Below are 27289 nucleotides of genomic sequence, written 5' to 3' on the forward strand. Positions count from 1 at the left end.
GCCTATTGTTGACCCACGGGACAACATTTCCCCCCTCTGAATTCATGTCATTCCTGACATGACCTAGTTTTCAATGTCGGTGCAGTCTTTGTTGTTGTTTTGCTGTCTTGTGCTCCACTACTTGTACTTTTATCAAACCACAGCAAGAACTATGATCCATGAAAATTATTATTGATGACGAACTTTAGATCCTTCACATCCATGTCCCGAGCTGTAACATCTGTTGTTGTCATTATAGGGCTATTGCTAGATCTAAATTCAAAAATATCCCAGTCTTATTTAGCTTGACTATTATCATCCTGGATAGATAAAGATCCATCCATCACTCGCTCCAGTAAATCTTCAACTTCTGTCGGCAAAGTTGCACTCCAATACAAAGTTTGTCTCTCAGGTCAAATTTGGGAGATAATTTTTTTATTTGAGGTTCAGAACCTATGCCCTGCATTCAATTTTCTTTATCAAGGACAGGATACGTAGCCCTGCAAAGGATAGTTTGTCTACCATTTTTGTTTTCACTTCTTCATTGGTGACTCCTTTGTTCCTGCATCAATGTGTGTATATGTCGCACGTGTCAAGCAAGGGACTTGTCCTACACTCAGGGCAAGCCACAAATGGCTGCAAGCACACAACCAAATTAATCTAGCAAGGGTGTGTCACTCACCGCCCTACACTCACCTTCGTGGAGGATTCCTCACCGCAAATAAGACGGAGCTATCGTCGTGCCTCACTCAACCGCCTTGCCGCTGCCAGATCAGTGATGAGACTCTGGTCCTTAGATCGGTAGAGAGCCCTCTCATCAATTTATGTCAAATATGAAGTCCTTGGCCAAACAAAATATTGTCAAAGTGATCAAGTGTCCTTTCCTTAGATAAAAGCTAGTTTTCCCCTCATAGATCTAAGCTAGATTGATGGAGGAAAATTGGTCTCGAACACACACACACACACACACACACACACACACACTCATACATACACACAAGGAGATGAATAAGAAGAAGGAGATGGAGCAAGAGCACTCTTCAACTGCAATGAGAAAATGAGTGATTTCTCAGTTTAGGTGCCTTCTATATGAGCTCGTCCATTCACACTTGGGCGCCCATGGTTAGCCAATTAACCCTTGAATGTTCCAATTAGAGTGCACCTCTCATCCGCGATCACTCTCACCCTTTTCCTATTGGACGGACAAACCCGACCCATGACTACTAGAAGTGGACGCCGGTGGTTAACATGCCCCCCTTCCTTATATAGATTTTGCCCTTAGAATATAACAGTGCAGCATCGAGATCCACAATAGGAGTACCTGTAGTAGCAGAAGGAAAACAAAATTATGAAAGCTCAAAGGCAGCATGTGTAGGCCTATAATAAGTCATATGCATACATGATATTCTAGGAAATACAAAAAAAAATCATGAATTGTAACATTGCCAACTAGAACAAGCGTAGTACATGAATGAAATGCAATTGAGTTAAGGTCTATTAGGTTGACTATAAAAGAAGTACACAAGAGCTAGGGCTAAAGTAAGTACTAGATTGACCAAAGTTAATTAGAAAATGTCAACTAAAGAGTAGTTAGCCCTAGGAATGCTTGGCGGGATCTAAATACTAGTAATCGTGTCACTTATACCACTTAAGTGTGTTCAACATAGACTACAAGAGTTTGTGCTATTTGCTCTGTCTTTTTTTTCATTTTTCATTTTTCTTTTGTTGTCATAGTTTCTATAAGTAGCTTGGGGACTCGAGGTCTCAAATACTAGATTAACACATGGACTTCCACGACACCTCACACTTAAGTGGAATAAGCTAGAGAGAACTATATCCTCATAGCCTAAAACATTGCTAAAGTTACTACAATTAATAGACTATTTAGGAATTAAAGTCAACAATTAAGTGGCTCAGTTTAGCCTAAGGTCCTGATACCTACTTAAAGCCAACTAATAAACCAAACTCAAAGAGAAGAACAAGATACTAGAAGTTTAAAAAAATTATAGCATCTAAATTGGCAATGTCACAACTTCATAAATTTTATGCATTGCTAGAAATTAAAATGACAAGATACAAACATGTAGATGTGGAAAGCATAGCTAAAAAGAAGTAGTACATCTGATATAATGGAGAACATCCATTGTAACATATAAAAATCCATTGTCATTGTCTCTCGAAGGCATCCTTATGTAGTCACAAACTTCACAATAGTCACCACCAAACATCCACCTTCCAGAGGAACATCAGTGATTAAAAATAACTTTGGTAATCACTAAAATCTAAAATAGAAACACTCCTATCATGCTAGTCCTACCTACCCTCCATCAATCGAGTGATGAGGATCAAAGTAAGTGGAGGTTGGAGAGCTTGGTCACTAGCTCTAAGGCTAAACTGGCATCCTTATCATCAAGGTAGGTGTAATTCTCTTCAGTAAGGCCATGTGTCTCATCTGTCCAATCACCATTATCGTCCTCGTCCTCTTCCGTGCAGAATAGTATTAGGAATGTCACGAGGCGTGCATACTCAGCCTAGGAAAAAGGGCAAACTTGGGCAATTGGGAGAACTTCCCAGATAGAATAGGGATCCGTCGTAGTCGAGAGGTGGACCAGCCACTTTAACTCCTCAACATTTCTCTCACAAGTGAGTGTTTCAACCGAATCTTATTCAGAGAAAATATGAGGATAACATAAGTGCATTACTTGGGACAAGTAAAAAGAATACTCTTAAGAATCAACCATATCTCTAAACACAAATAGAGGATGGTTAGGTGTTTGATGACATAGGTTTTTGTTTCAGTGTACGTGACGTGACATGTGTAGGTCTAGGTCAATGATTTTGACTAGTGTTGTGCACTCTCGTTTGCTAATTTCTCTTGTTGTTTACTTTTTTTTTAAAAAACTAGGGTGGTTAGTTACTATATATCTATATATATAAAATCCCTAAAATCAGAAAGCTCAAGGATCAGGGAAATAAGGGTAAGAGGGAAATAATTCAATAGTATGACGTGAATGAAGACTCCCCTCTTCCTTGGGTAAATCATACTTTAGAAGGATGTCATCACCTTTTGGAACCTGTTATTCCAATTGGTAATAGGTGAGGATTTTAGCCAATAGTTCTCTATTACCTTGGGTGCTTCATCGAGTTGCAAGGGTGGTAAAGTAATCTCCCATGAACGAACTTGAAGTAGTGCATCAGGAAATAATTGAACAATGGGAGGTGTCAAATCCTTTGTAGCTTCATGGAGGTTGCCTATGGTAGGTGGAGGTTGTGTAGAAGCTTTTACCTCTATGGATGCATTACATGAGGATCTAGAAGCTTCATGGAACTCCTTCTTTCCTCATCTAAGCCCTATAGATTGGTTTTGCCTTGGAACCCAAACTAGCTCTAGAATAGGTGTGTAGCATTCTATGATCTTTCCCTTCCCACGGTCTTCCATCGGCTTTGGAATCACAAGGTTTGAATCACATGGTTTTGTAATGTGGATAGGGAAGGACACGATTTACGTTTAGATACCCAAATTCAATAATTTCCATCATAGTAGCTTTGGGCTTCTAATAATTATTTGGAAATCCAACATGATTTGGTTTTCACCTTCTTAGCATGAGTGGACGCCTTCCTTCAAGGTTTCCGTTGCAAATTAACTTGAACCATCGGGGGGTCCGATAACGATACCTTGGGTACCCATTGAGATGTACCCTTGGTTAGATCACGTGAAGCCTTTGATGTAGCACCATCTGTCGTAGCCATGGAAGTTGAAGCTTTAGAGTTTTGTGCTACTGGCAGGGATGTTGTGATTTTTTGGATTTGGCAATACTTTGTTGTTTTTTGTGCTATAAAGAGGTGAGATTTCAGGTGTTATTCCTTGAGCCATAGGGCCATGAGTTGGTTTCTGCATTGTGATACTCCCGGTCTCCCAATCAATATCACATTTGACTACAGACATCCATTTGCACCCTAGGTTTATATTACCATTCATAGTACTAGCAGTCATGACCAAAAAGCTTTGAACCACGGTTCCTTTGTCATAAATAACAGAGTGTGTAGGATTTCAAAAGCATTGGTCTTCTTCTTATTGACACCCTTCACTTTGATGGTGCTTGTGGATAGGGGTGATTTTCCTAGCTGACACCAAACTCCAAAAGATAACAAAGTATGTTGAGCTCATGTATCCAATAATGCGTCACATAGTACTCTCTCATAGAGGCTGTTTAGTTCAGTTGGATATCATAGAGGTGGCTCAAATTCCAATGAATCATCATCAGTGTCTTCAAAAAACACTTCCGTGATTCCCATATTAGCCTCTCATTGGCGTATAAGACGTTGTTGTCTTTCCCGAGCCTCAACTCTTTCTTGGATCTTTTTAAGGTCTACGTGTTCTTTGGCTACTGTCTTTTGATGGATGGCTTGTAACTCTTCCTGGCTTAGAAGATCATAGTACCTTTTGAATTTACTCCCATTGAGGAATCCAATGGTTTCAACTCCATCTAGAGTCTTCACAGAAATGGTACCTTGCAGGGTAGTTTCACACACTCGTTATGGTCCTTTCCCCGCATAATTTCCTTTTTTCTTTTTGTTACGCACTCTATACATAAGGACTTTATCACCAATAGTGATATCTTTGTTCACTAAACAATGGTCAAACCATTTCTTCCTTCTATATTTCTCCACAAGTGCATTTTGCACAGCCAATTGTCTTTGTTCGTCTAACCTCTCAAGGACGCATAAGCGCTCGACTAAAAGGTTACCATCCCAACCTTCTTGTGAAGCTATGCACAGACTAGGAATTACAAATTCCCATGGCATAACTACTTCTTGGCCATATGCCATTTTGAATGGTGTACAATTAATAGCCACTTTATAAGAAGTATGATAAGCCCATAGAGCTGAAGTTAGCTTCAAATCCCAATCTGTGCAATGAGCTTCGACCGTTTTAGTCAGGATACAGATTATGGTCTTGTTGGTACTCTAGCTTGGCCATTTTCTTGTGGATAAGAAGGTGTGGACTTACGATGAGTTATCATGAAGTTGGTAGTGATATCTTTTATCACTCCATTTATAAAATGAGTGCCATTTTCTCTCACAATATCAAAGGGACAACCATATCTTGTAATAATTTTCTCAAAGAGAAACTTGGCAGTTGACTTTGCATTAGCCTTAGCTATTGTCGTGGCTTTCACCCAGTTTGTCACGTACTTAGTGGAAACAATAATATATCGAGATTGAGTGCTACTAGCTGCCGGACTAATGGGGCCTACAAAGTCCAAACCCCATTTTTCAAATGTTTTGAGTCACTTTAACGGGATGTAATGGAATCCTGCCCTTTTGTTGCGTGATCTTGTAATGTTAGCATTCATTACATCCTTTTGCAAAAAGTGATGCATCCTTGAATAAGGTAGGCCGCCAATAGACTGGTTGCAACATCTTTCTAGCAGTTAGCTCCCCTGAGAAATGTCTTCCGGCTATACCCATGTGGGATTCTTGGAGTATGTGTAAATACTCATCCTCACGGGCACAATGTCTAAGAATATTGTCCTTCCTTAGCTTGTAGAGAGTTCTTGCAATGAGAGAATAAGGTTCGCATTCTTTTAACAGTTTTTGAGCTATGTTCTTATGAAGTTGTTTGGGTGGAAAACCATTAACTAGAAAGTTCACAATCTTCTCACTCCATGCAGGCATGGTATCCACTAGAAATAAGGAAGTATTGGGCAATTCATCATCGACTCTAGTAGGGGCTTCACCATTGGGTATGCAAGACAAATGATCCACCATGACATGTCTTTTACTAGGTCTCACCACAATGATAAAATCAAACTCAAGGAGAATTAACAACTATCGTGTAATTCTTCCTGTGGAACAAGGTTTATTTACTAGATACAACAAGGCTTGATAATCAACATAGAAAACAAACTTGTTGGCCCGAAGGTAGTAGCTAAATTTCTTTATTGTATAAATCATACCTAAACATTCCCTCTCAGTAGTGGTGTAGTTTCTCTCGGCATCATTCAATCGACAACTTGCAAAGCTAATAAGATAGTCCAATTTATATTCTCCAGGTTGAGCTAGAACACACCCAATAGCAAATTTTGATGCATCAATATGCACATGGAAAATTATATTCCAATCGGGGTAGAATGGGTACGCTTGTCAAGGTATTTTTCAATACCTCATAAGCATGGTCACACTCTGTGGTCCCATGGAACTCAATAAGAAGCTTGTACAAAGGATGAGCTATCTTGCAAAGTTTAAAATAAACCATCGGTAATAACCAACATAGTCCATGAACCTTTGAACTCCATTATAGTTTGTAGGTGGCGTCAATTTAGCAATAGATTTAATTTTGCTCTCATCTGTGGAAATCCCATTTTTGGACACTATATGCCCTAAAATGACTCCACGTTTAACCCAAAATTGGCATTTGAAAGGGTTTAAGGAGATGCAATACAATTTGCACTTCTCAAACAATTTTTGTAAGCATAGTAGAAGTTCTTTCCAAGAGGAATAAACACAAAGGTCATATAAAAAATCTTCGCAAAACTCCCTCAAATATTCTCTACAAGTAGTGTTTATTAATCTTTGAAAGGTAGCAGGGGCATTGGTTAAGCCAAAATTCATAACACAGAATGTGAACACTCCAAATTCAGTTATAAAAGCCATTTTAGCTTGGTCCTCTAGTGCAATTGTGATTTGATTGTATCCAGAGTACCCATCTAAAAAGATATAAGCTTCCTTTCCTACAACTCTTTCAAGCACATGTTCTGAATATGGCAAGGGGTAATTGTCCCTCCTAGTGGCGACATTGACCTTCTTGAGATCCACATACACTTTGAGTTTTGCATTCTTTTTTGGCAAAATCACTATCAGAGAAACCCATTCTGAGTGCTCAATAGGGTATATGAATCCGCATTTCACAAGCTTTTCAATCTCTTCTTGAACGATCTTTGCATATTAAGGATTCGTTGGGTACGGTCATTGTTGAAATGGTTTAGCCATGCTATTCATGGGGATTGTGTGTTGCACCACGGAAGGTGGAACACCTTTTATATCATGATATGTCCAAGCAAATATATCCTTGAATTCCTTGAGAAGTTATTTAAGTACATACTCCTCAGTCTCTGTCAGATCTTGGGTAATGAAATCATGTTTGGCCTCTTGTCCTGGGTCTGCTTACTCTATCTCCTTAACTATCATTGGTGGACTGTCATAAACTCCATTGCTTCCATTGATAGGTTTTCTTTGAGCCTTTTTATACACAACCTTACGTTCCTTTGTGGCGTAGGATTTGAAATATTGAGGTGCAGGGTATAAGTCTGTGGGGTCCTGTTGTTCTGTGGACTATGATTTATTTCACTTTGGATTCCTTTTGTTGTTGAGCTAGCTCTCAAATTTGTCGTCTCCTTACGATACAACTCAACTTTGGCTTTTGTGTAGCCTCTAGTTGTGCGGTATCAATGGGTTGTGGACTACACCACATAAGGCTTTGAAGGTATTCACCATAGTTAGCTACCAGCTTCCGATGAGCATCACATGCCTCTATATAATTAAGCCATTCTGTGGTAGATTTATTGTCATTTATTCTAGCACACACATTTTCTCGATATCGTCGCCTCTTATATCTCTTACTCTTCTTGTCTAATTTTTACTACGACAGATCTCTAGTGAAGAGTCACTAGATGACTTATGTCTTCTGCTCCCTTGAATAGATTGTCATCTAGGGTACCATTGGGCCCTGAATGGTTTTTCCTCACATTTTCACTAAGATTTAACTCAAATTATTCGTCCTCAGAGTCAATTTATTGATGACTCTGACCCCAGATCGTGTGGGCTATAGTCTTGTGAGACTCTACTAGTTCCAATGCCAGTCAAACCTTCATCTTGTAGGTCATTAGAAGCTATATGCATTGCTTCTAGCATATTTAATGGTACGAATGGTGGCATTTCATCCCCCTCAGGTGTTACCCAGGTTGTCCCACTATTTTTCCAAGTGTATGTGGTTGCTCCTAAGTGGACCCAATCCACATTTTCGGACTCAGTGATCTAGGTAGTACATCCATATAAGGAGAATCTTCCCAGTGAACTATGGTGTTAGATCTATGATCAATTATAAACCTGTTTGAGGATGTGCTCAACCAGTTACAAGATCCATGTTAAGGCTACACCTTGGTGGAGTAGGATTTTGACTTTAAAAGTGACTATGTAATGAACCTTAATATTGGGTGTGTCTTTTGGGATCTTAAGTGTAGGGATGTTTATTTATGTCAAGGGGTGTTTGGCAATAGGCAGTTTTACATTACGATGATGAAGAGGATGTGATGGCGGATTCCTACAGTATCAAGAAAGTGCAGAATGTTTTGTCAACACTGTTGTCTTATTTCTCTTTCTGTATTCTCTTCAATGTAGTATTCTAAATGCATAATGGAAGCAGCAAGTCTTTGCAGAGTATGTTTGCGAGTCTGTACTGAAGTTTATAGTGATGGTGGAATTCTGTGAATGTTCAGAGTGTTTGTTTGTTAGAGTTGAATGATGTTTAAATGGGAGATTTAAGGGCAATAATACATTGGCGATCATCGTGTTGGTGACGTGTGCTCATGGTCGAAGTTACTCTCTTCTATGAGAAGGTGGAGTGCCATGATGAAGTGGAATCGGAAAGGCATCGATAGTTATTATGACAGTTTGGTTTTGAAGAGGTCAAGTGCCATTGGGTAATCAGTTCTGGATAATTTACCACAGCCATCACATTCTTATTTAACAAGGTTGGTTGCGAGGCAGCGGGAGTTGCAGCAACAGGAGGAACAGCGTGAAGCGGGACACGAGAATCATGACGACAGAGGTGTCCAAGTTGACAATTGGGAGGAAGCATCAAAGCCGAGTATGGAGGATATAGAGGAGATTGAGCAATATAGGGGAATTTTCAATGAGGTTGAGGAGAATAGGCCATTAGACCCAGGATATGTTGGAGGTGAAGTGTTCTAGCAATTGTTTCTGAAAAGGAGAAGACTAGAATATAACCCTCTGGGAATTGGTGAAAATATTCCACAGCAACCAATGATATCAGGAGCATCATCATCATCCTCAGCAGGAAAATTATCTCCAAATCCGCAAAGGAATATGGCGGAAGCGGCTAGAGCAGATGTACGCATCAAATTCGGGACCTTCTCAGGGAAATCAAAACAGGCCACTGATTGCCATGTAGCTCAATTTGAGACAAGATGGTAGGCCAGAGGATTTGACGGAGTATATGATGCAGCAGCCAAAATGTGACAATTCCAAGCGACATTGGAGGGGAAATCCATGCAGTGGTTGAGTAGTTTCTATGTGGGACATTTTGTGGATTATGATGCATTGAGAAATTCATTTCTGAATAGATTTCGAAAGGAGAAGACACCAAATGATGTGCTTAATAAAGTGAAGGGCATTAAGCAGAAGAAAATGTTTGTTGAGGATTATACTCAGAGGTTTAATCAGTACCTGAATAGGCTTACTTATGCAGAGAGGCCTACATATGAAATGTTAGCCGGATATTATATGAATGGGTTGCGGAAAGAATTGCGGAATGCAGTTGCAGGTGTTGATGTTGGAACAGGATTGGATAGTTTGTTAGCAACTCCCACAAGGGCAGGGAAGAGGTTTGGAGTTGTTAACCCAGGTTCCTCTAAAAAGAAGTCCAAAAAGAAGGAGAAAAAGGGTAAAAAGAAGAAGAGACCAGCAGATGACAGTAGTGAGGATGAGTCAGATTCCGATTCAGATTTGGATACGGATACAGATACAGATTCAGATTCAGATTCTGGTAGCAATTCATACCCCGATGAGAGTTCAGACTCAGATTCCGATTCAGAGGAGGACAAGAAGAGGAAGCATAAGAAGAAGGGTAAGAAGAAGGCCAAAGGGAAGTCTAAGAGTAGTATAGTGGAAATGATGGTAGAGAAAAAATTGAAAGAGTTGGGTGTCAAGCCGGAGTCATCTACCGAGAAGCTCCATTGTGACATTTGTGGAAAAGATGGACATGTTACACCTAATTGTTGGTATAATCCAAATTTTCGAGGACCAATCCCAGAGAGGATTCAACAAAAGATTCAACCAAATTTGGCACAAGCAAGTGGAGTATTTTTGAATACAGGTGGACAACAGAAGGTATTTAATAATCTGGGATGGCAAAGAAATCAGCAGCCATTCTCGGGGTGGAGACCACCTTTTAATCAGAATCGCCCAATTCGGGGAAATTTCAATCAAGGATTTCGACTAAGGTTTGGAGGATATCATAATTTTAGGCCATGGGGAGGAAATTGGAATCAGCAGCAAAAATGGCAGTAGCCCCACAGGGGTGGCAACACAAAATTGGAATCCACAAGGGTGGAATCCGCAAATAGGGAATGCACAGGTACCATAGTTGCCTGCACCACCAGCACAACAACCAACAACAAGGGAGGTGGCTCAGAGCAATTTAGTTGGTGTTGAGGTTTTTTCGGATCACAAAGCGAATACGGTTTCGATAGATTGTCCTTTAGAATGTAGTCCTTCAAAGGATATGTGGGAAGATTTGGATAGTTTGGCAGTAAAACATTCAAAAGCACGTCTTAACCACCTCTGGATTGGGAGGAGCAAAGAGATGTAAGAGATTAAGCAGTTGAGGAAGTTCAGAAGTTGGGTCCTAATGAGACGATTTCTAAAAAGATGCAAAAGCAGATGCAGAAAGTGGTCAATTCTGAATTACCATCAACGGCATTGTTTGAAGAACTATTAAATACTCCTATGCACTTTACATTGGATCAGTTTCTTTCGTTGGTACCAATTTTCCATAATAGGTTTTATTCTGCAACAAGGATGAAAAAAGTCCCCATGACTTCAAATGCATTGAAGAAATCAATTGGGAGTTATCAAATTAATCCAAATGATGTGGATTTCACTATACCAACTGTGCGGCTCGAGTTTGATGGCCGTGTGTTTCTAGAAGTTATGTTGGATGGTGGATCCGGCGTGAATATTCTATCGGCAACTGAATTTCAGAAGATGACAAATGTGAAGTTGGAGCTTACACCATTTCAAGTGCGGATAGCAGACCAACGGAGAGTGAAACCTATTGGAATGTTGAGATGTCAAACTCTTAAAGTGCATGGATTGTCTTTTACTGCAAATTTGGTGGTGCTGAAGATGCAAGATGATGGTAATGCTTATTCTATGTTGTTGGGTAGACCATGGTAAAAGTCAACAAAGCTTAAACAGGATTGGGAAAAGAATGAGGTCATTTTGAAGAAGGGTAAAAATTCAATGAGGATTCCAATGAGTTCCAAGAAGCAGTTGTTGACATCGATGAAACCAATGTTGGCTTAACACTAGGTTGGTAATGGGACACTTTTATGTCCTGGGACACTTTTATGTCCTGTTAAGTGACCATTTTCCTTGAATTATGTCAAGAGTTTCAAAATGGATTTTGAGGTGCTATCTATCTAGAAAGTTGTCTCATGAGCTGAAAAAAACTTGACATTCTTTTGGAATATCAATTCCATCTTTAACCTTGTCCTTGCACAAAATTTCACAACCTAAACCGTGTTAAAAAACGGGTCCTGTTTTTGGCTTTTTTTTCAACTTTTTGCAACTATACCACTCTAGAATTCATGTTTGTGAGGTCTATAATGCTAGAGAACTATCTTTAATAGTCCTCAACATATCCTGAAGCTTCTAGGGAGAAATAAATGTTAAAGTTGTAAGTTATAACCAAATTACAAAAATTGTCAAATCCTGTTTTTTAGCCAATTTTACCTCTTCTATGATTTTTTTGGTGGCTTTCATGATATCCAAATGAGGTTTTGATTTTCTATGTCGCATAATGTAACATAAATCTAATATTCCTTGAGTTTTGGGGCACCTAATACCCTATTTTGCATAGTAGACAACGATGGTTTATTTTTTCAATTATAGAAGAAAATGAAACATTCTAGTATATCAAGTATAGCTTTTTCAATATTGTTAGTTTCTTGTGACAACTACATGCATTTTGTAGGTAGTAAACATATCTAGTCATAAGGATCAAATTTGGCTAGATACTGAATAGTTTCTATGGGATTCTACAACTCATAATGTTGAACCCAGTTTTTTCATGTTTGTTGTATTTAGCACTTCATCTTTGTCCCCAAGACTCCCCTTGGTAAGAGATGTATTATTCTTTTGACATGCTCCATGGCTCCTTATGAACGTAAAGGACAATAGGAAACTAAGAAAACATGCATATATTATTTGTATTGAGCGTGGCTATAGAAACTTTGATAATAGGTTTGCAGAATGGAAAAAATTCAACTTTTTTGTACCTATTTATTTTGGCAAAAAAATAATAGTGAGTGAGAAGCAATCATATGTTCTAATCACCAACCCATTGAAGTTAACTAGGGAATTTATCTCAAGTCCTACAAAAATCCCTAATCTTATTTTTATGCAACATAACGTAAGAAATGACTGTTTTGATGAAAATGTACTGGTCCATCAACTTTGGAGGCTTGGTGTCACCAAAAGATGAGAAATTTTACAAGTTTCTTATTTTCTACATGTGTAGTAGGCCTTGAACTATACCCTCATGAAAGGATTTTACAAAATGAGTGGATCTACTATGATTTTGGAGGTTTTTTTCAAAACCCTGAAAGGACACTTTTATGTCTTACCAACCTAGTGTTAAACTATAAATTTAGCTGAGAAGGTTGAATATGATGAGGAAGCATGTTTTATAGAAACTAATTCTACAATGGTTCCAGTGTTTGAAGTGGATGTTGTGAAGATTATTGAGAAGTATGTGAATCAGGGAGAGTTGAAGAAGTCAACTAATCAGTTCGAAGTAGCAGATGCAAATCTGAAGTTAGGCAAGAAGTCAGAGAAGAAGTCACAAATTGGTCATAGTAGTGAAGAAAAGGATCAGGATAATTCAAAAGGGGATATTGCACCAAAGGAGGAAATCCTCATAGCAGATTTTCTTTATGATAAATTGATGGAGAAGGTTTCCAGAGTCAAAGAGGATGAATTGTAGGATCTTGATTTGGGATCTCAAGGGAGTCCTAAAGTTGTCAAAATAAGTGTTCATTTGGATGCTGCATTTAAGGAAGAATTGAAACAGTTGTTGACAGAGTTTATTGATGTTTTTGCTTGGGATTATTCTAATTTGAAGGGAATGGATCCGACTGTGTATAAGAACAAAATCAACTTGAAGGAGGATGCAGTTCCAGTGATTCGGCAGAGATATAGAATGAACCCCAATTATGCTAAGCAGGTTAAAGAGGAGTTGGACAAGCTTCTCCAAGTGTGATTTATAGTTCCAATTGATCAAGCAGAATGGTTGTCATCTATAGTGGTGGTTCCCAAGAAGTCAGGGAAGATCCGTGTTTGTGTGGATTACAGGAATTTGAATGTAGCAACCATTGCAGATCCATTCCCATTGCCATTTGTGGATTCCATCTTGGATGATGTAGCAGGCCATGAGATGTACAATTTTCTTGATGGATTTTCAGGGTATAACCAGATTCGGATGGCACATGAGGATGTAGCTAAGACAACATTTATTACTGAGTGGGGAGCTTTTGCATACACAGTGATGAGTTTTGGATTGAAGAATGGACCCCCTTCTTACTCAAAAGAACCATTTCAAACATTTGAACCTTATTTCACAAAGATCATGAGGATTTTTATGGATGATTTTTTGGTATTTGGTGATAAGATTAACCATTTGGAATATTTGAGGAAATGTTTGGAAAGATTCCGATTGTTTCGGATGTCTTTGAATCCATATAAGTGTGCAATTGCAGTACAAAGAGGGAAATTGTTAGGGAATATCATTTCTAAAGAAGGGATTTCCATAGATTCAGATAAGATATCTTCAATTCAGAAGGCAAAAGCACCTGTTGATGTGAAGAAGATTTCCAAGTTCATGGGATGGATTACGTGGCATAATCGGAATTTGAGGTATTTGGCAGATGTCAGTGCACCTTTGACTCATTTGACAAAGAAGGATATTGATTTTATCTAGGGAGATGCTCAGGAAAAGGCTTTTCAGTGTTTGAAAAAGATGTTAGTGGTATCACCTATAATTCAACCTCGAGATTGGCAGTTGCCTTTCCATGTGTTTGTCGATGCATAGGATATTGCAGTAGGAGCGTTGCTGATGCAGGAGAAGATCCGCAGATGGTTTAGACCAGTATATTATGCAAGGTGGATGTTGAAACCGGCTGAGAAGAATTATATTGGTACGGAGCATGAGGCTTTAGGGATGTAGTTTGCCTTGGAGAAATTTTGACATTACTTGTTGGGGAATAAAGTGGTTTTCCATGTGGACCATCAAGCACTTATCTTCTTAGTTAAGAAGCCAAAGCTAGAGGGTAGACTTGCCAAACGGATGCTTTTGTTGCAAGAGTTTGATTATACAGTGTTGCATACACGAGGGAATCAACATGCAGTGGCGGATTACCTTAGCAGATTGGAGCATTTGGAGGAGACATTAGGAGTTTCAGATCAGTTGATAGATGCGGATTTTTTTTTTGTACAGGGGTGGAATTTTGACAAAATGGTATGACCAATTGTTGTATTTTTTGACAAATGGAGTGTTTCCTTCTAATATGTCATCAGATCAAAGGAAGAAGTTTGCAAATTGCGGCGTAGGCCATTTCTGATTATTCCTGAGCATTGTATAGAAAGGGAGAAGATCAAATCATCAGGAGATGTGTGCCTGATGAGGAGCAGAAAGCGGTTTTACAAGAAGCCCATTATGGAACAGCAGGAGGACATTTTTTTAGAAAAATAACAAGGGGAAAGATCATGCAAGTTGGATTTTTGTGGTCATTGTTACTCAAGGATACACATCACTTTGCAAGGGGATGTTTGCAATTTCAAAAGATTGGACAACCTACTTCAATGGGTAGGATTTAGGATCACCCAGTTTTAGGACTTGAATGATTTCAAAAGTGGAAATTAGATTTTGTTGGGCCAATATCACCGAAAGCTAGCAGAATAGGAGCAAGATACATTTTGGTTGCAGCAGACTATGCTACCAAATGGGTGGAAGCACTAACTTTGAGGGATAATAAAGCAGCAAGTGTGGCTAGATTTTTGTGTACAAACATTATGAAAAGATTTGGATGTCCCATTGAGTTAGTGTCAGATCAGGGTGTGCATTTTCTGAATTCAGTAATTGCCGAGGTCACAGGTACACATATGATTTTGCACAAGAAGTCAACTCCATATCATCCACACGCAAATAGTCAAGCTCAGAGTGCAAACAAGGTGCTAGTGAGAATTCTAAAAAAGATTGTCTCAAAAAATAGAAAGGATTGGGATGACAATTTGGATTCATCTTTATGGTCGTTTTGTATAGCATATAAGGTTGCCACAGGGATGACACCTTTCAAATTGGTTTATGGGATTGAGGTTGTTGTTCCCATGGAGTATGTGATTCCAAGTCTGATATTGGCAGTTCAGCATAGGCTGAGTCTTGAGGATTTTGTGTTGCATAGACAGAGGGAGTTGTTGAAGTTGGAAGAGGATCGGATTCATAGTGCATATGAAGCAGATATTGGACAAAAGAGACAACAATCTTGGACGACAAGGCAGGTTAAGTTCAAAATTTTCCAGAAGGGTGATTGGGTGATGTTGTACAATTCCAACTTGGGACCACACCCAGGAAAACTAAAGTTAAGGTACTTTGGCCCTTCTCAAATTGTAGAAGAATTAGGCCAAGGAACATTCAGATTGAGGGATGTTTTTGGTACACCTGTTGTGAAACCGGTCAACGGCTTTAGGATGAAGAAATTTTATGGCAAGATTCCCGATATTCCAAGATGGATGGTAAACAAGGCTGAGGAAATTGGAGTGAAATGGGTACAACCAGTGTTGGAGTTCAAGGAGGACTCTTTGGGGAACAGTGACAGCCATACAGTGTCCACCAATGGGTTCATGTTGCAGAATGTGGTCGGATTTGGTTCTGACAAAAGTGTGGTATTGAAGAAAATCCGAAGCGGACTTGCATTGGGTGGCATTGTCCAGGGGTTATGTCATCAAGGAAGTCACCAGTTTACGATGCGGAATGTTTCTAAGGGAGATTCCCTTGAAGTGAGTGGTCCAATCCACACAAGTGTGTAGGGTATTAACACGCACTTTCAGAATAAGGACCATCATGGGGTGGTCAACGCACGATTTGAGGTGAAAGGCCACACTCATTTTGCATGCAAGTATCCCGCGTTCGTCATCAAAAGAAGCTTTACCACTATGCGTGAGCTTCCTATCACCTTCGATGCCATCTCTTTTGAAGGCTTTAGAAAATCTGCAGTGCCTAAACAGCAGGAGCTAGGTGAGGAGGAGATGACCCAAACCCATTCAATGAAGATGGCCATGGAGGAGATGTTACGCCCCCGCAGAGAAAGTATTCGGAGCGTGGAGGAAATTGAGGGGGCAGAATCAGGTGGAGACGGAGCATGGAGGAAATTGAGGGGGCAGAATTAGGTGGAGACGATGGTATGGAGGAGATGGAGGTTGACGAGATATTCGACGTTCATGATCGCGATACAGAGGTATGGCTATGCCGGGTTGGCCTTTATGAGTATGCATGTTTACCATGGGCACTTCGGGAGAAGAATAAGTTTGTAGAGCCGCAGCTTTTCCACCTTAGAGAAAATGCTGGCTCTATCATGGAGGGAAAGGACGTTCCCCCAAAGTTGGTTGCTCACAATCCTTTGCACAAGGTAAAGAAAGTGACAGATGTGGTGATGAGGTCCGAATTTGGGCAGCTAGAAGGTAGTAGGACTTATTATATGGTGCGGAATTGTGGCAAACTCCGCAGTACTCACTAATTTTGGTATTTGGATAGTGTTTGTTTGTTGGCAAAAACTGCCTATATGCCCAAAAAGGAGTTTGCCCCAATTCATCATGCAGAACGAGGGCAGAAGGTGGATTGGGCATCCTTTGTTTTTGATAGACTGCAGCTTTCAGAGCCAAGGGATAAAAGGAGGTCACTGTCTGTTACCAAGGTAGCTCCTTACTTGCAGGCAATTTTCTCCTATGTGCTGCAGGTACCTCTCACACCCACACCAACGAGCTTTCTTAAGAGTCCAGATGTGCACAGCTTGGGTGATGCAAAGCGTCGAAAGTTAGATTGGGATATTCCTAGTGGGGACAAGCTTAATTTTTCATGGGGCCAAGGAAGTAAGTCACGAGCTAGCACAAATGAAAAGGTGCAGTCATCAGGGAAGGTTAGAGTCTTTTCCCTTCTAGGACAGGATTGCCAAAAATCGACACCAAGAGCCGTACCATAACTCTATTTCCGCGGAAGGTTCGCAACGGTTCAGGGGAACAGACCCCACTAACACAGGGCCCCATTAAAACAACCCCTTTTGCTAAGCATGCAAGTTTTAAGTTGGATGGGGTGTTCTCAGTTCAAGATGTTCTTCAGAGTTTGTCGGACTTGAATCGGTTTATCTGCAATCAGGAGGCTATGATCCTCACCCTCGAGATACAAAAGGCTGATGGGGAACACATTGATAGCTTGGAGTGTGAAGTCGGTCATCTCCAGAACCGAGGGGATGAAGTATTGAAGGAGAAGGCATTATTATAGGATGAGTTAGCTCAGGTTAGTGCGGATATGCGTAATTGGGTTTCTGAGATGGCAGGAACTACACAAGAGTTTCAGATATGGGCAGATGGGCTTAAGGAGGCCACAAAGAAGCAGTTTCATGAAGTGGAGGATAATATTGCACATCTTATTGCAGATAACAAATTTCTTGATAAATAGGTTAACTCCATTGGTGGATCTGGAGAGGGCCACTTTAGATGGCTAGGGTGTCATAGGTGTGTTGATCTCTGATGCAGATGTGGATGTTTTGCAGAAAGAGGTGTTTGATTACACCAAGGAATTGCGGCACCAAGCAGAAGGGCTTTTTCAAGAACACATGGCAAAGCCGATTGATAAGTACAAGTCGTGGTTTGAATCTACTGGAGAGCATAAGGTCCGCGAGGAGAATGCGGAGCTGCATGAGCGGAATGCTGAATTGGAAATGCAATTGGAATCAATCCGTAAGTAGCTGATGGAGCAGCAGACTAGTATTCAAATGGGAGCACAAGCTGCAAATGTGACTTATATAATTATAAATCAAGCGTGCGAGTACTTCACCAAGGGAAAATATGAAAGGGGTAATTAAAAAAAAAAACCATAGTAAAGGGAAAGAGAGAATTTCACTAAAACCATGGCTTTTGCCAATGCGTTTCGACTTATTGAGTCTCATCAGGGCATTCCATGAATACAAAAAATTCTCTCTTAAAGCTTTTGGTTTTATAAGCACTTTTGGAGAGAAAAATTTCTAAGACTTTTGGAGGGAAATTTGGGTAGCTGGGCATTCATTGGGCTTGAGTAGAGTTTCAAGAGTTTAAATGGTGATAGTGATGGATGTAGACCAAGAAATAGATTGGATTTCATTGGGCTTGAGTAGAGTTTCAAGAGTTTAAATGGTGATGGTGATGGATGTAGACCAATAAATAGATTGGATTTGGTTGGCATTCATTGGGCTTGTGCACCACTTCAAGAGTTTAAAATGGTGATGGGTGTATACCAATAAAAAGATTGGCTTACTCTAGTTGAGCATTAAATGGGCTTGTGTACAACTTCATGGTGATGGATGAAAAATAGATTGGCTTTGTTGAAAGTCAAGTGTATTTCCTTGGGAGTGGGAAATTTTTAAGGTGTTAACTTTTGGTGGTCTTTAGAGAGATTTCATAAAGTGGTACCAATGGCTAGGGGGTTTCATGAAGCACTAGAATCCTTGATAAGGGTCAAAACATTAGATTTCTCCAAGAGATTTTATCGTTACCCCTCCTTTGTTATACAAGATTGAAGTCTTGAGCTGTGCAACAATGAATTTAATGTACATGGCTAGCTTAGGTTAAGGTTTGGGCCCAGAGTGTGGTGGAAGGTTAGGTTGAGGTTTGGGCCAAGATTCTGGTGGAGGCAAACGTTTAGCTTAACAAAAACTTGGGGGGTTATGGGGGCAAGGTTAACTTTGCTTAGGATTAGAGTTTTTATGAGGTCAAGGTTATCTTAGTACGAGACACCAACCTAGCCAGGCAAAAAGCAATTACAAGCTATAAAATTGGTGCGATTTACCATAGGCTAAACTTATAAATGAACTTGGAAGGGTTGCATCTCCATGGATGCATGCGGACTTGGAAGGGTTGTATCTCCATCGGATGTATGTGGAGACTTAAAAATTGTAAGGTGGGATGTAAGTCTGTGTCAGTAGGTTGTTAAATGTGTCCTACGAGTGGATAGTTTAAGTAAACCGAGGCTGGTTATGATAGTACCACTGTATCCAACTACGTGCAAATACAGAGCAGGTAGAGGCATTCCTAAGATAGGTTAAGGTATTCAAGGTTTTAAGTCAACCAAAAAGGGGCAAGTTTTAATATGGTTTAGCATTAGAGTTTTATGAGGTCAGGTTCAACTTAGTTCTAGGTCACCAACTAGGTGAGGCAAAGACCGAGGAATGTTCAAGGTGGAAAAAAGGAATTATCTTTCAAGGTAAGGTCGAGGATGATTAAAGTTGTGGGTTATAGTATGCAAGGTTTTAGGTCAACCAAGAAGGGGCAAGGTTTAGCATTAGAGTTTTATGAGGTCAGGTTCAACTTAGTTCTAGGTCACCAACTAGGTGAGGCAAAGACCGGGGAATCTACAAGATGGAAAAAAATGGAATTATCTTTCAAGGTAGGGTCAAGGATGATTAAAGTGGTGGGTTACAACATACAAGGAAGGTGGGGTCAAAGAACACAAAGCTATTAAATTTTAGCAAGGTGCGGATGTACAAGATGAAGAGATAGAACACATGTAGAAGGGGGATATAATCCACAAATAGCTATAAGATTGGTTCCTTTAAGAAGAGGGTAAAGTGATAAATTACTTAGAAGGGCTACATCTGCACCGAATGCATGTGGAGATTAATAGACAATTTGTACAATTGTAAGATGGGGTGCAAGGCCGTGAGGGTAGGTTAATCACTAAGGTCTTCTAGGAAAGGATAGTAAAGTTGCCTCGAGGTTGCTAGAGGACAACGCTTGCGCGAGCTTCTCAAATGCTATAGTGACTGAATCCGTAATTATAATTCCTAAGAAAAGCTAAAAAGGACCTTGTATGTTGAAAAATTGGTTATGGTAGTGGATAGTCAAGTAGAGAGAAATGATTGCATGGCGACAATAAGGGGCGCTTGAAGGTGGGAACGTGAGGTTTTCTCTGCTCATGGGTTGGATGGAAATGGCGATTGCTCGGCTTGGGTAGTGTGAAGTGAGCAGATCTATGCAACAAGTGGAGTTTTAACTATTGAAAGGGCAAAGGAATAAAGTTTGAGCTAGCTACTCTTCAGGTCTCAATATCAAGAGAAATTGGTTAGACTGGATGTTCATGCAAGGGCAAGGGACCTAGATCTGGCATGGATCATCACTTGTGGAACGAAGGAATTCCACAAGAGCAAGAATCATCACTTGTGGATCCAATTATTGGATGTTTCAAACACCTTAGACACTCCAATAGGCTTTTGATCTCATTAAGTGGCTAAAGTTTGCTGGCTTGCCGCATCTTCTAAACTCTTTCCATAACATACTCATTGCATCTACAAGCAATATACGATATACTGAGTAGAAGTTTCTCATCTTCTAAACTCTTTCCAGAACATACTCATTGCATCTACAAGCAATGTAGGAGATAATGATTAGAAGTTTCTCATTAGCTAAAAAATGAAAAATGAAGCAAACGGGCAAGGAGGGGGGCGGGGAAGGGGGAGGGGGAGGCGGGGGGGGGAAAAAGTGTAAATCAAGGGAGATAACCATGGAAAAGGTTCACTTAATACCATACGTAAGGTATAGAGGGAGAATTGGCAAAGGAACTCTATAGAGTAATGGGAATGGGGCTTTGGAGAGGGGGGAAAAAAAGGTATTATACCATGGGTTAAGGCAGATGCATGATTATACTGAAGCATCCTTGGATGAGCAAACTCAGATGGAGCATCCTCGTCGATCCTGGCTTAGCAAAATCAGAGTGTTTAGGTAGAGGTGCTTACCAAAGTAAAGGGGAAGTGGATTGGGAGAGAACAATTATAGCTTATGTCAAGCTGGAATCGTGGGTATCACAGGCCAATGCTGATGAAGTATTTCCATTGATCCTTGTGAAATAAAAATGGCATTCTCTTGTGTAAAGGGTGGCCTACACATTGCAGACCCTTTTAAAATGAGTTTCTCGATCATGTTGAGGAAAAACCCTCTCTCTTGGAGACAGACCCGTAGAAAATTGGCCGTAGAACCGTCAATAGTGGGTGCTGTAGCTATTTCAGATTTTCAATGTTGAAGGTTGCAAAAAGCCAATACAACATGAGGCTAGGTGGTGCTGATGTAAGTGAGTTTATGAAGCAGAGGTGAACGAGCTTGAGAGGAAGCGAGAGAGGGAGGAAGGGAGTGAGGGCAAGGGGCAACACTTACCTGTTATGCCTTTCTCCTACTAGATGTGGCGGGGTACAGGGGTATATGGCCACCCAAAATCGGTGGCTTTGACGGCTGTGGCACAAGGCAGAGGGACAAAGGCAGGTTGGGAAGTGGGTGAAGATGAGCAGAATGCACTGGTTGGCTCTGCAACAAGCGAGAGAGGGAGGAATGGAGTGAGGGCAAGAGGGAGGAAAGGAATGAAGGCAAGGGGCAACATTATCTGTTCTGTTCTGCCTTTGCCCTTCTAGATGTGGCGGGTATAGGGGTATACGCGCACCCAAAATCCGTGGCTTTGATGGGTGTGGCACAAGGCGTAGGGACAAAGGCAGGTTGGGAAGTGGGAGGAGATGCACAGAAGGCGCTGGTTGGGATGTGGGAAAATATGCACAGAAGGCAATGGTTGGCTCTGCGACAAGGAAGCAAACAGGTCAGTACTACTCTGGAGGGCATGAAGGAGTAAAAATGGGTAGCAGTTTGGTAAATGGGCGAAGACGCACAGAAGGCACTGGCCGGTTCTGCGACAAGGATGCAATAGGTCAGTACTACTATGGAGGGCATGGAGTAGTAAAATTGGGTAGCACTCGCGCGTTGAGATGTAATCCGCCTTTGAGGGAGCATTCCAGAGAGACGATCATGGCGAGCTTCACACCTAGAATGAAAAGGGCGGGTAGCAGGTTCTTTGCAAGTATCAACACTCGAGTAAAATTGCTAAGCACAGAGAGCGCTAGCCATAAAGCAGAGAGAAGGTAGTTGTGTGTGAATGTGTGTGTGTGAGTAAGAGACATAGGAGCTGATTGTATTCCTCGTAGGAATGAGAGATGAATGAAGGAGATTCGGCGCAGCAGGGCAAAGGTTTTAGAGAAGCGGCCCACAACAAGTGGTTGAATAATGGGTGAGGGAAATGGAAGCAGCAACGCTTATATCATCATAAATTGTCACTTATATAATTATAGATCAAGCGTGCGAGTACTTCACCAAGGGAAAATACGAAAGGGGTAATTTGAAAAAAACACAATGGTAAAGGGAAAGAGAGAATTTCACTAAAAACATGGCTTTTGCCAACGCGTTTCGAATTATTGAGTCTCATCAGGGCATTCCATGAATACAAAAAATTCTCTCTTTAGGCTTTTGGTTTTATAAGCACTTTTGGAGGGAAAAATTTATAAGACTTTTGGAGGGAAATGTGGGTAGCTGGGCATTCATTGGGCTTGAGTACAGTTTCAAGAGTTTAAATGGTGATGGTGATGGATGTAGACCAAGAAATAGATTGGATTTGGTGGGCATTCATCGGGCTTGTGTACCACTTCAACAGTTTAAAATGGTGATGGGTGTATACCAATAAAAAGATTGGCTTACTCTAGTTGAGCATTAAATGGGCTTGTGTACAACTTCATGGTGATGGATGAAAAATAGACTGGCTTTGTTGAAATTCAAGTGTATTTCCTTGGGAGTGGGAAATTTTTAAGGTGTTAACTTTTGGTGGTCTTTAGAGAGATTTCATAAAGTGGTACCAATGGCTAGGGGGTTTCATGAAGCACTAGAATCCTTGATAAGGGTCAAAACATTAGATTTCTCCAAGACATTTTATCGTAACCCCTCCTTTGTTATACAAGATTGAAGTCTTGAGATGTGCAACAATGAATTTGATGTACATGGCTAGCTTAGGTTAAGGTTTGGGCCCAGAGTGTGGTGGAAGGTTAGGTTGAGGTTTAGGCCAAGAGTTTGGTGGAGGCAAACGTTTAGCTTAACAGAAACTTGGGGGGTTATGGGGGCAAGGTTAACTTTGCTTAGGATTAGAGTTTTTATGACGTCAAGGCTATCTTAGTACCAGACACCAACCTAGAGAGGCAAAAAGCGATTACAAGCTATAAAATTGGTGCGATTTACCATAGGCTAAACTTATAAATGTACTTGGAACGGTTGCATCTCCATGGATGCATGCGGACTTGGAAGGGTTGTATCTCCATCGGATGTATGTGGAGACTTAAAAATTGTAAGGTGGGGTGTAAGTCTGTGTGAGTAGGTTGTTAAATGTGTCCTAAGAGTCCAGATGTGCACAGCTTGGGTGATGCAAAGCGTGGGAAGTTAGATTCGGATATGCCTAGTGGGGACAAGCTGAATTTTGCATGGGGCCAAGGAAGTAAGTCAGGAGCTGGCACAAATGAAAAGATGCAGTCATCAGGGAAGGTCAGAGTCTTTTCCCTTCTAGGAGAGTATTGCCAAAAATCGACACCAAGAGCCGTACCATAACTCTGTTTCTGCGGAAGGTTCGCAACGGTTCAGGGGAACAGACCCCACTAACACAGGGCCCCATTAAAACCACCCCTTTTGCTAAGCCTGCAAGTGTTAAGTTGGATGGGGGGTTCTCAGTTCAAGATGTTGTTCAGAGTTTGTCGGACTTGAATCGGTTTATCTGCATCAGGAGGCTATGATCCTCACCCTCGAGATGCAAAAGGCTGATGGGGAACACATTGATAGCTTGGAGTGTGAAGTCAGTCATATGTAGAACCGAGGGGATGAAGTATTGAAGGAGAAGACATTATTATAGGATGAGTTAGCTCGGGTCACTACGGATATGCGTAATTGGATTTCTGAGATGGCAGGAACTACACAAGAGTTTCAGATGTGGGCAGATGGGCTTAAGGAGGCCACAAAGAAGTAGTTTCATGAAGTGGAGGATAAGATTGCACGTCTAATTGCAGATAAGATGTGCAATCTTATCCATTGGTGGATGAATAGGTTAACTCCATTGGTGGATCTGGAGAGGGCCACTTTACATGGCTAGGGTGTCACAGGTGTGTTGATCTCTGATGCAGATGTGGATGTTTTGAAGAAAGAGGTGTTTGATTACACCAAGGAATTGCGGCACCAAGCAGAAGGGCTTTTTCAAGAACACATGGCGAAGCCGATTGATAAGTACAAGTCATGGTTTGAAGTTGCTGGAGAGCATAAGGTCCGCGAGGAGAACGCGGAGCTGCATGAGCGGAATGCTGAATTGGAAATGCAATTGGAATCAATCCGTAAGTAGTTGCTAGAGCAGCAGACTAGTATTCAAATGTGAGCACAAGCTGCAAATGTGAGGAACTACATGAGAGTAGCATAAAGACAGTTGCAGAAGGTTTACTTCTTGTGGTTGATGTGGATGCATAACCACTGGCAGTACAATTACCTATGGTACAGGATGCAATTGTTGAAGTGGAGCAGAAGCAGGGACTGAATGCAGAAAATCAAAGTGGTTGAACATGGATCAAGGGATCATGGGTCCGAGGTGAGCAGCCTATGGCTCAAGCCATCGGGCTATGCCAAGTTTTAAGGCTACACCTCAGTGGAGTACGATTTTTACTTTAAAAGTGACTATGTAATGAACCTTAATATGGGGTGTGTCTTTTGGGATCTTAAGTGTAGGGATGTTTATTTATGTCAAGGGGTATTTGGAAATAGGCAGTTTTATGTTACGATGATGAAGACGATGTGATGGCGGATTCTTGCAGTATCAACAAAGTGCAGAATGTTTTGTCAACACTATTGTCTTCTTTCTCTTTTTGTATTCTCATCAATGTAGTATTCTAAATGCATAATGGAAGCAACGAGTCTTTCCAGAGTATGTCTGCGAGTTTGTACTGAAGTTTGTAGCGATGGCGAAATTCTGTGAATGTTCAGAGTGTTTGTCAGAGTTGAATGATGTTTAAATGGGAGAGTTAAGGGCAATAATACAATCCACTCAAATGACAGAATCTTGGAATTGCAATTAGACATGGTTTTTAGACCAGTCATGCACTTCCCTCGTGAAAGGACTTCCTAAGATCATCTCAGATGTCATAGTGTGCTTGGAGAAATCCATAACAATGAACTTATTTCTTATTTTATGACCAAAGACCTTGATCTTGAGATCTTCTAGCATCCCAATAGCTTTAACAATAGTCCCACTAGCCATCTTTACTACTATGGTTGTGGTCCCAAGGTGAGGTCTTCCCATAGTTTCCCATTAATTTTTAGTCACAATGCTAGCCCCAGTGCCACCATCGAGTATTCCCTTCACATTTAATCCCTTGGTAGTGATTGGTATGGTTGCATTGGATTCATCGCTCTCAAAGTATTGTCCCAACTTGTTAACATGTATTTCTACAACAGGTTCTCATCTAGGTTGGGTTGTGGATCTAAGTGTTCCTCCTCTATTGGCATCTCCCTAGCTCCATCCATGTCTGAAAATTGTGGTAGCCCGACCTTCAGCTCTCCATTGAGGAAAGCTCAAAGAGCTAAGAATAGCTCAGGGTCTCCATATAGTCTGGACATGATGGTGGTTCTAACTTATAAGGCCATGAAATCCATCAATTTGGTAATATTCAATGGCACCTTTTAGGCTTGAGTACCTTGACATGGGGAAGATGGGATCTCCATTTCTCTGATAGGGGTAAGTAGTCCCTCTGTAAACATTCTTTCCAACAAGAAGTGACTATGCCCACTTTCCCATGACTTTAAGTCACTTTCTTCTTGGATGAATCTAGGTATGGCTAGGGGTCTATGTACTTTGTGAGATTGTTGTTGTGTAGGGAACAGTGTGTCTATAATCTGGATCTACCTAGGTGCTAGTTCTAGATCTCTTTCGGTATCTTCTACCAAACTCCTTATTTGCTTGACTTGCTCGATCTCCTCTGTAGGGTTTGGATAAGTTCCTATCTTCTTCTTGGATCCTGGCCATTGTAGCTCATGACGATCTTCCTTGTTGGTTTCTTTCTAAGTGGTTGTTTTTCTCTTCATGGTTTCACATGAATCATAATTTTCTTCAGCGTCGTTCATATATACGAGGTCGTCACCAATCCTTATGTTGGTCTTTGAACCAGGGTTGACTTTTTGCTCCTTTTTGCGATCTCTTCCTTCGCGTTTTCTTCTCCTTCTGAGATTGGGCAATTGATGCCGTGTCTCTTTCTTAAAGAATATAATTGTGTTTTTGGAGCATCGATCGTGTGATTACATTTACTGGTACCATAGGTGTACTTTGTGATGGCTCCTTGATCTAGTTTAATAGCATGATTTTTGGTGAATTTGGATTATTTGGACATTGGGAAATCAAATTATCTTTGCCACATTGATTACACATGAGTATCAACATTGTAGATGTGCTCGCTTGATTGGTTTGCATTAGTGTGGCGTTCTTTGTAGCCTAATAGGACACGATGTAGATCGCCACACTCATAGCATTGAAGAGGTGGTATCTTGGAAGTGGAATTGATATTTTGGCCTTTTGCAACAAAATCAGCTACTTGATAGACAGGCTTGACTTGTCTCCAATAGTCCTCCATGTAGTATTGTGGATTTTCTTCAAGAGCATCAATCCCATAGGAAATAATCGGGTCTATATCTTCCTAAGAGCCTTCTAAACAAGCAATAGATGACTCATAACCCACTTGATTCACAGAAGTTATTCCCGGATGTGGTGGTTGGTCCTCACACTAGAGGTGGTAAGGGTGTTGTTTGACAACATTTTGGGCCCTAGGTGTTAGGGCATAAAGCCCAATGTGGTTGCCCAGGTAATTGGCCGGGCCGCCAGGTATGTACACATATTCTTTTGTAAAAACCTAATAAGAACTCACTATGCTCTACACATTACAATAGAGCGAGTTCACCATATCGTCGTGCTCTTCTTCTAGCACTCTCTCTAGCGTCGCACTTCCGCTCGTACTCCTTCAACTGGTATCAGAGCTCATATCGAGGCTCGAGGCAGCATTTACAGGTAGCCAGAGTCACCTGCTCAGATTGGAGTGAAATTTGACAGGCGAAGACACGGCCCCAAATCTTGTGGGTAAGCCCCAAGGGCTTGGTGTTCTCAGAATTT

General features: G+C 40.8%; 2 pseudogenes; both read left to right on the top strand.

Moving 5' to 3' along the window:
• Positions 1 to 15747: 15747 nt before the first annotated feature.
• Positions 15748 to 16294, top strand: LOC147462661 (uncharacterized; annotated as a pseudogene).
• A 544-nt stretch (positions 16295 to 16838) lies between these two features.
• On the top strand, positions 16839 to 17777 carry LOC147462662 (uncharacterized; annotated as a pseudogene).
• Positions 17778 to 27289: the final 9512 nt, after the last annotated feature.

Source organism: Adiantum capillus-veneris, chromosome 2, assembly GCF_014529385.1.
Source record: "Adiantum capillus-veneris isolate H3 chromosome 2, ASM1452938v2, whole genome shotgun sequence".
Taxonomy (NCBI): domain Eukaryota; kingdom Viridiplantae; phylum Streptophyta; class Polypodiopsida; order Polypodiales; family Pteridaceae; genus Adiantum; species Adiantum capillus-veneris.